Genomic DNA, 7849 nt, shown 5'->3' on the forward strand with positions numbered 1-7849 from the left:
GATGATTTAAGGCTGCCATTTAATTGGGCTAAATTTTTAATAGGGCTGTTAATAGAAATAGGAGCAAATGATATTTGGCAGTTTCAAAGTTTTGAGGCATTGCAGAATAATTTTGGAAATCTCTTGGAAAAATTTAAGAATAATTGTCAAAGTTTGGACATTAACAAGACTTTAGAATCCAGATATAATCTGCATTACCGTAATGTTGTATCTGAGCTGCACTTAAATAGTCTTTATGTTAGCTTTAAATTAAACATAAATAAAATATCGTTAATTGCTCAGATTCGCGTGGCGTCTAAAAAACTTCCAGCTTTATACGTTAATGGTAATAAATACAAATTTAATCCTGATAAAAATTGCATTATTTGTAAATCAGATGGTGATAGTCTTGAGCATTTCTATCTGAACTGCCTCCCGCTGGAATCTTTACGCGAGAGGTTTAATAATTAGTAATTACTAATCAATTAAATTTAGTTACCCACGTGGTCTCAAACTTAGAAGTAAGTTACTTATGTCTTTGCACAATTAATTCACTTCATATTTTGAAATATAGTTTTTCAAAAATTCAAGTTTTTTTGGAGTACTGCTTAAAAGAATATTGTTTAATTCTTTTTCTCTATACATACATATACAGGGTGAACCAGTAAGTATTGTCCATAGGCCTACTGTGTGTAGTACGTCTAAAGTGGAGTTCAATGACGTATTGGCCAACTTCATATTTTCCACTGTTCTTGAGTGACGTCACTTTATTTTTTTTTTCTAAAATCATTACTTTTTTCCAATAAAAATGTTATTACACAGAAAGTTTTAGTCCAAACTCGATTCTGATGACACGGTTAGAAAGACAGATAAATTTTCTAAAAATTGATACCATTTCGAAGCATAAGTTATTCTCCAAACAGCCTCAATCTTAAAGTGCAGTTTGTAACCTTTGACTTCCTTATTTAAAAGACAGCCTACTTTAAAATTGACTATTGGTCCATCTAAAAGAGTTTTCAATGAATTAAACAACTTGATAACTAACACTGTTGAGTGCTTGTGAACACGTTTTCTTGCAAAACAAACGTAATTTCTCATACGAAGATAAAAGGAATCCTGGAAAATGATATACCGTTAGAAAGCCCATTAAACAAGGAAACTTTTATAAAAAGTGCCAGCACCTAGGTCGGATAATGATCACGTAAGGGCCTAATGAGTTTTCTTAAAAATTTCGATTACTTTTATTTTTCCAGCATCCGGAGGAAGATTGAGGCTGTTTGGAGAATAACTTATGCTTCGAAATGGTACCAATTTTTAGAAAATTTATCTGTCATTCTAACCTTGTCAACAAGAATCGAATTCGGACTAAAACTTTCTGAGTAATAACATTTTTATTGGAAAAAAAGTAATGATTTTAGAAAAAAAATTAAAGTGACGTCACTCAAGAACAGTGGAAAATATGAAGTTGGCCAATACGTCATTGAACTCCACTTTAGATGTACTTCACACAGTGGGCCTATGGACAATACTTACTGGTTCACCCTATATATTTTTGTTTAATAATGTGTTTGTAAGTTAACTTAAACTACAATAATTAATTGGGTTTACAAACAACAAATATATCGCAAGTGTTGTTAATAAAAATAAAAATTCCTAGTCTAAATTAAACATTATGCCATATTGTATTTTAAAACAAATAAAGCGAAGATTTTTTTTGCCAACTTAAAAGCTTCCTAGAAATCTTGTTGAAATTAATCAAGGTTAAACACTTTTAAGTATGTCATTATTTTTAATTTTATATTTAGCCAGTAAAATATTTTGTACATATTTTATGGCACTGTTTTTAAATAAAATTACTGTCGTCAAGAAAAAAAAAAGTCCCTATTCATCACATTTACATCAATAATACATTTACAGCGTCCTGTATGCATTTAAATAAATAAAATTACTCAAAACGTGTATTTTTTTTGTTAAGAAAGGGTTAAATAAATTATCGTATTTATTCACAAAGTTGGTAACTTTTTTGTTATAAATTAAGAAAAATTATATTTTTATCGTTTATTTAAGCGCATCTCTGAATATACGATAAATTTCGATTAAAAAACAAACCCTTAATAGACACACTTTTGGGGGATCTACAACTATCGAGGCTAGGACAACACCACCGTTATCGAAAGGGAAACAAATCTTAGCACAGAAAATATTTGCAAACTTAACAAACTTATTTACGATTATTTACCGAATTACGAACTTATCTGTACAGAAGTCATAATGTACAGGGTCAAGAGAAGAAGGAAACGACTCACTAAGGCGGAAGTCCTGAACAATTTCATTAAGCAAAGAATTCTAAACTTTATTTTTTCTTGACGAAAATTCATTCAAACTGTTTATCAAAATGAGATCTCAAAATTCTATCAAGAATTCTTAAAAAAGCAATTACGACTTTTTTAAGCTTTTGTTTCAATTATTTTTGGTATATAAAGAAAGAAGGAATATTATAGTATCTTATTTAACTTTCCAGGCTCCATTTTCTTTAACAAATTACATATTAAATTCAGTAAGAACTCATTTTCCACCTTATTCAAACTTTTAAATTTGAATTTCAAACATAAAACCAAATTATATAATGGCGCAGCACCGATATACGAGGGTCGTTTGAAAAGTCCGTGCAAAAATAAAAACTACTTAATTTTTTGGGGTAAACCTTTTTTATTTTTCAACATAGTCTCCTTTTAGGCTTATACACTTCGTCCAACGCTGCTCTAGTTTGTTGATCCCTTCCGAATAATAGGATTTGTCCAAGTCTGAAAAATAGCCATTCGTTTCTGCAATCACCTCCTCGTTTGAATAAAATCTTTTTCCCGCCAGCCATTTCTTCATATTGGGGAACAAATAGTAGACCGAGGGAGCCAAGTCTGGAGAATAGGGGGGATGTGAAACGAGTTGGAACCCTATTTCCATTAATTTTGCGACCACAACTGCTGAGGTGTGAGCTGGTGCGTTGTCGTGATGGAAAAGGACTTTTTTGTGGGCCAATCGTGGGCGTTTTTCTTGTAGCTCGGTTTTCAAACGGTCCAATAACGATGAATAATATGCACCTGTAATAGTTTTACCCTTTTCCAGATAGTCGATGAGGATTATTCCTTGCGAATCCCAAAAGACAGTCGCCATAATCTTTCCGGCTGAAGGAACGGTCTTCGCCTTTTTTGGCGCAGATTCCCCCTTGGTAACCCATTGTTTAGATTGTTCTTTGGTCTCAGGAGTGTAGTGATGTATCCATGTTTCATCCACAGTGACGAAACGACGCTTAAAGTCGTAGTTAACCTGAACTGACAATCGAGTTTTTTCCCTAGACTGTAACAATGTCTTTAAAAGATTTTCTCCAAAATTTAAATTGACTGTATGATTGTACTTTATACACACTCTGTTTTCTCAAAAAACTCTCGGAATTACCGAGAATGCCTATCTACAGACTCTCAAGACTGGTGTGAACAACATGGCAAGTGTTGAAGTGCGTTACCAGCAATAAAAGCAACTTTGGTGGGCTCAATCTTGGAGACTTCGAAGAAGCTATGTTTCTATTCTAACTTCCTATTGTTGTTTTATTCCTTATGTAGTTCCTTGAACTTCTTAGCAAGGATTTTGTAATAATCCTTCCTCCAAGAAAGAATGAGCTAACAGTCACCAAGTTTTATATTACCAAAAATATTGTAATATTCCCCATCAATCTCCTCTTCATTACTTCATACAAACCAATCATTGCTCAAAACTACCCAAATATCTACAATCTTCCTGAATTGATTTCAAGAATAAATTTTAAATATCTGATAGGCAAAAATATAAAGTTAAATCTCATAAGTGTCACATTAAAATATTATAAATCACTCGAGGAAACCCAAAAACTAAAAATACAAAAGCGTTTAAATACGAAATGATACCCGGAAATTAATAAATAACCACGAGATAAAATGTTAGCTTCAGGTTATTTTACTAATTAAAATAAACATCTAAAACACAAATCAAACAAAATTTCGCAAGACAGGTAAGGACAGGTGTATATGATCGGAAGGGGGGCGAATATTTGGCAAAATATTTGTTGACGCATATTCAATTAAATACATTATATACATTAAATACATGTTCTTTCTTGTTGAAATAATGGCGATTATACATATGCAGTTAAATAAGAAATTTAGTGTATCGCAGGACTAAAATATAAAAATTATTTATTCAATTAAATCATTGTATGCTTGCAAGAAAATTATTTAAACTGAGTTAAAGACAACATAACATATAAAATTAATTCAAACTTAAGATAAAACTTAAGATTAGGAATGGAATTAGATGTATACTTTTTGCCTGAAAATAATTTTAAAATATTACATGTAAATAAATATTTCTGTCATTAATATGATATTAAAATTTGAATAGATACTTGGTAGAAATGCAGCAACTTCTGAAATTGTTCAATTTTTCTTTGAGGACGCGGAAAAGAACTAGAATTTCTTGTCGAATTTTTTAGGTATAAGATCTTAACTAAAATTATTCTCATTTTAAACATTACTGTTTCTTTTATTGCTAATAATCACTTTAGAATATAATGTTTACCTGAATTAACATAAAGTTCAGTTAATTTTTTAAAATATTGAACCAAAACGGCTTTATGATGTGGAAATGGTGTGGTTATTTATTTGTGGCTCTTTTGGAATAGATTGCAGATTAACTATTGTATAAAGCGAAATTCATTTACAATTTTGTTATGTATACGTTAATGGACTGTCTAACATAATTGTAAATTCCATACCTTTTCTATCTGTCCCAAACATGACCAAGTTATTCTTGACAAACTTAACTTTGAAGATTTTTAAAAATATTACCAACTATTAATACAATTTATCTAAATATCTCTTCACCACTAATGGGCGTCCTGCTTTAGACTGTTTGCCGATATCTAAATCCCTGAAATATCTGTTTTTGGAAGAACAATTAATTCTGAATGCAAAATGCAGTGCTTAGGTAATTATATTCTTAATGATGTAAATATTATGAATATAGAGAAGATATTAACATTCCATTTTAACCAAGATGTAAACAATCTATTCCTATATTTAATAGGCATCTGCAAATTGGCCCTTCAGCTGCAATAACTTCCTGAAGTTATAATAACTGAAATAAAACTAACTAATTAGTTAGCTTTAAGGCATTTTCAGTTGCTATTTGTTTGTTAATCAGTTTTTAAATCTTAACCTTAACCTCAACTGTTCAGTACCTCTTTTTGACCAAAATCTATATTTTCTTAAGCTTACAATACAGTTATTTCTTCCCCTCTCTTCTGCGGTATTGCCTTATTCTGTTTTTTTTTTTTTTAGGCTTCAAAATTCATCATTTATTTCCCAAGAATTATACAAATCTTTTAAATATAAGATTTGTCAAACAATCCTTATTACAGGATGTACGTATTTCCTAAAAACAATAAAGTTCCGTTCTATTTTATTTACCAGAATTTGTTTATATAGGATAGTAGTTATTACGATATAATTTATTGAAAAATAAATATGTTTGGAGAAAAAGTTCTTGAAAAATCTACTAAATCTCCATTTAGAATCGGTTGCTTCAAATAAAACGTAAAATTGTATCTATTTTTACCAGTTTATTACACAATTCAATGTGGATATCGGTATATGAATATCGATAGCAAATTAGTCAATTAGCAGTTAGTCGCGAACAAGATGATACCTCTGACTGATGACGTCTTTTTTTATACATATCGACGTCTTATTTACTGAAATGAGTTAGTTACCTTTAACCACATAATGGCCAATTTAATTTATTTAAAAAGAAAAAAAAATGGCCGCTTCACAATTATTTATCTTTCTATTTAAACTAGCGCGAGCTGGTTTTTACTGAAGATTTTTAAACTTGAAACTGTGAGTTATGATGACTCAGGGCTCTTGCTTAAAGAAGGCCTCGTTAAGGCGATATCCTTTCTCTGTTTGACTCAAACGGTTTGGACTCAACCACAGGTTATAAGAAACTATTTAAAAAAATGATTAAAATTAAGTTTTACCATCAAGAAAAAGAACTGCACTTAGCTCTACTCACTTTTAACTTGACTTACGAACTCTTCAGAACGGCAAGCAACTCACTGTTGAGCAATCATGCCATCATACACTGCTCTACGAATCCACTTTGTTCCTGAACTTATCCAAAAATGCGCTCTATCAAATTCCGTGCCAAACTTTTCCTACATCTTAATCCCTTATAAATATATTAACTTGTCCACTACCACTCTTTCGTTGAATCCTCCTCAAAGAAGCACGAGGGACCTTGCGACCATCTTGATGGACACAAAACCAGGGCATCCTTCGATTTGAATGTATTCGGTACCTTGAATTAACCGTGTTTTGATGGTCATCTTTGTATCATCTTGATTCCATCACTTCAAGTGACTTTTTATTATTATTTTTTTGTTTTGTTTTGATTTTGATGCTGTACTTCTATATATTTATCACATTTGCTTGTTGCGTCATTATAATACGCAGTTGTAAATACATTAATAAAGATTTGTTGAAAAAAAACAACTACTTTTTTCAAATTGACCCTGGTTTCAGATGGCCTTGCTGGCCGGCCATTACTGAAATACTGGACAGAACAATCTACGAGTATTAGACCAGTGGATCTATTTTTCATCGCACAAATCATTTGGATTTTCAATTATCGTTCGCAAAAACCAAATACTCTTTCTGGATTCAAGCTAGTAAAGAAACCTATACGTTCTTTTTGGATTACCTTGGTGAAGATGGCGATTTATTTTGGATTAGGACAGACCCAGTTTTGTTTGGCGAGTAATCCAAAGATTCAGTCAGAAATTATGTAGACTTTTGTTCCTTTAAACTGATAGAATCTCTTCAATTTTAAACAGTATTGAGCAGATAATTTTCCTGCTTGCTACCATGCAGAACATTCCTTTTTCAAATACAATCTTATGAACGTTTTTATACCTCCATGAAAACAAACGATTGTTAAACTTGTGTGTAATTAATATTTGAATTATTTGAAAAACAATTTTAACGAATGTGAAGGATTAATGGATTTAGGTTCTCATTTACAGCTCAGTTTTAGTTCAAAAGAGCTCTGTTTTTAACAGAGCTAGTAATAAGTTTTCATAATCAGTAATGGTAAACTATCTAACGCTATTTTTATAGATTATTTTCAATCACTTTTCCATTAAAGACAAAGAACCATCTTTTTAGTCTCCAAAACAGTATTTATTTTGTTTATATCAATACACTATTATTTGTTGTATTTTGTAAGATGTTTCTAATCTCTGTCTGTCATGTCTAGTTGCTACTTTCTTTCTAGCAATCAAATTCTTTGTTAACAGCAAATTAATCTGTAAGCACTTGCAATCTTTATTTAAGTGCATATGGACTTACTACAGTCTAAGGACTGTCCTTACCTCTCTCCTCACATACGCAGATGGTAACGCCATTACTATTTACAATCATGATCCTGTAATAGCCTATAAAAAATACACCTGTCCTTAGTACAGTAGTTCGAGAAATGGGCTATTTAGCCTTAGATAAATAGATTAAACTAGGGCGGCCTCAAGGCCTACGCCACTGCGACCCCTTTGGATCTATTGTGGCTCCCCTCACTCTAAAGTTTACCCTCCCGACCTGTCCTTTTAATCAGACTCTTGATGCTGGAGAGCGGCTCTTGGGTAAAGCTCACAGTCTTTGGTTTTTTCTCCCTGAGAAGTAACATCCTTAGCCAGGACAAGCCCCTCACACTGACACAACACGTGCAGTGCCGTTTCCTCCTCTTCCAGACAGAACCTGCAAAGGCTATCATTTGCCAGGCCCATGCG

Source organism: Rhodnius prolixus, unplaced genomic scaffold (assembly GCF_049639745.1).
Source record: "Rhodnius prolixus isolate KJV_2025 unplaced genomic scaffold, Rpr scaffold_6, whole genome shotgun sequence".
NCBI lineage: Eukaryota > Metazoa > Arthropoda > Insecta > Hemiptera > Reduviidae > Rhodnius > Rhodnius prolixus.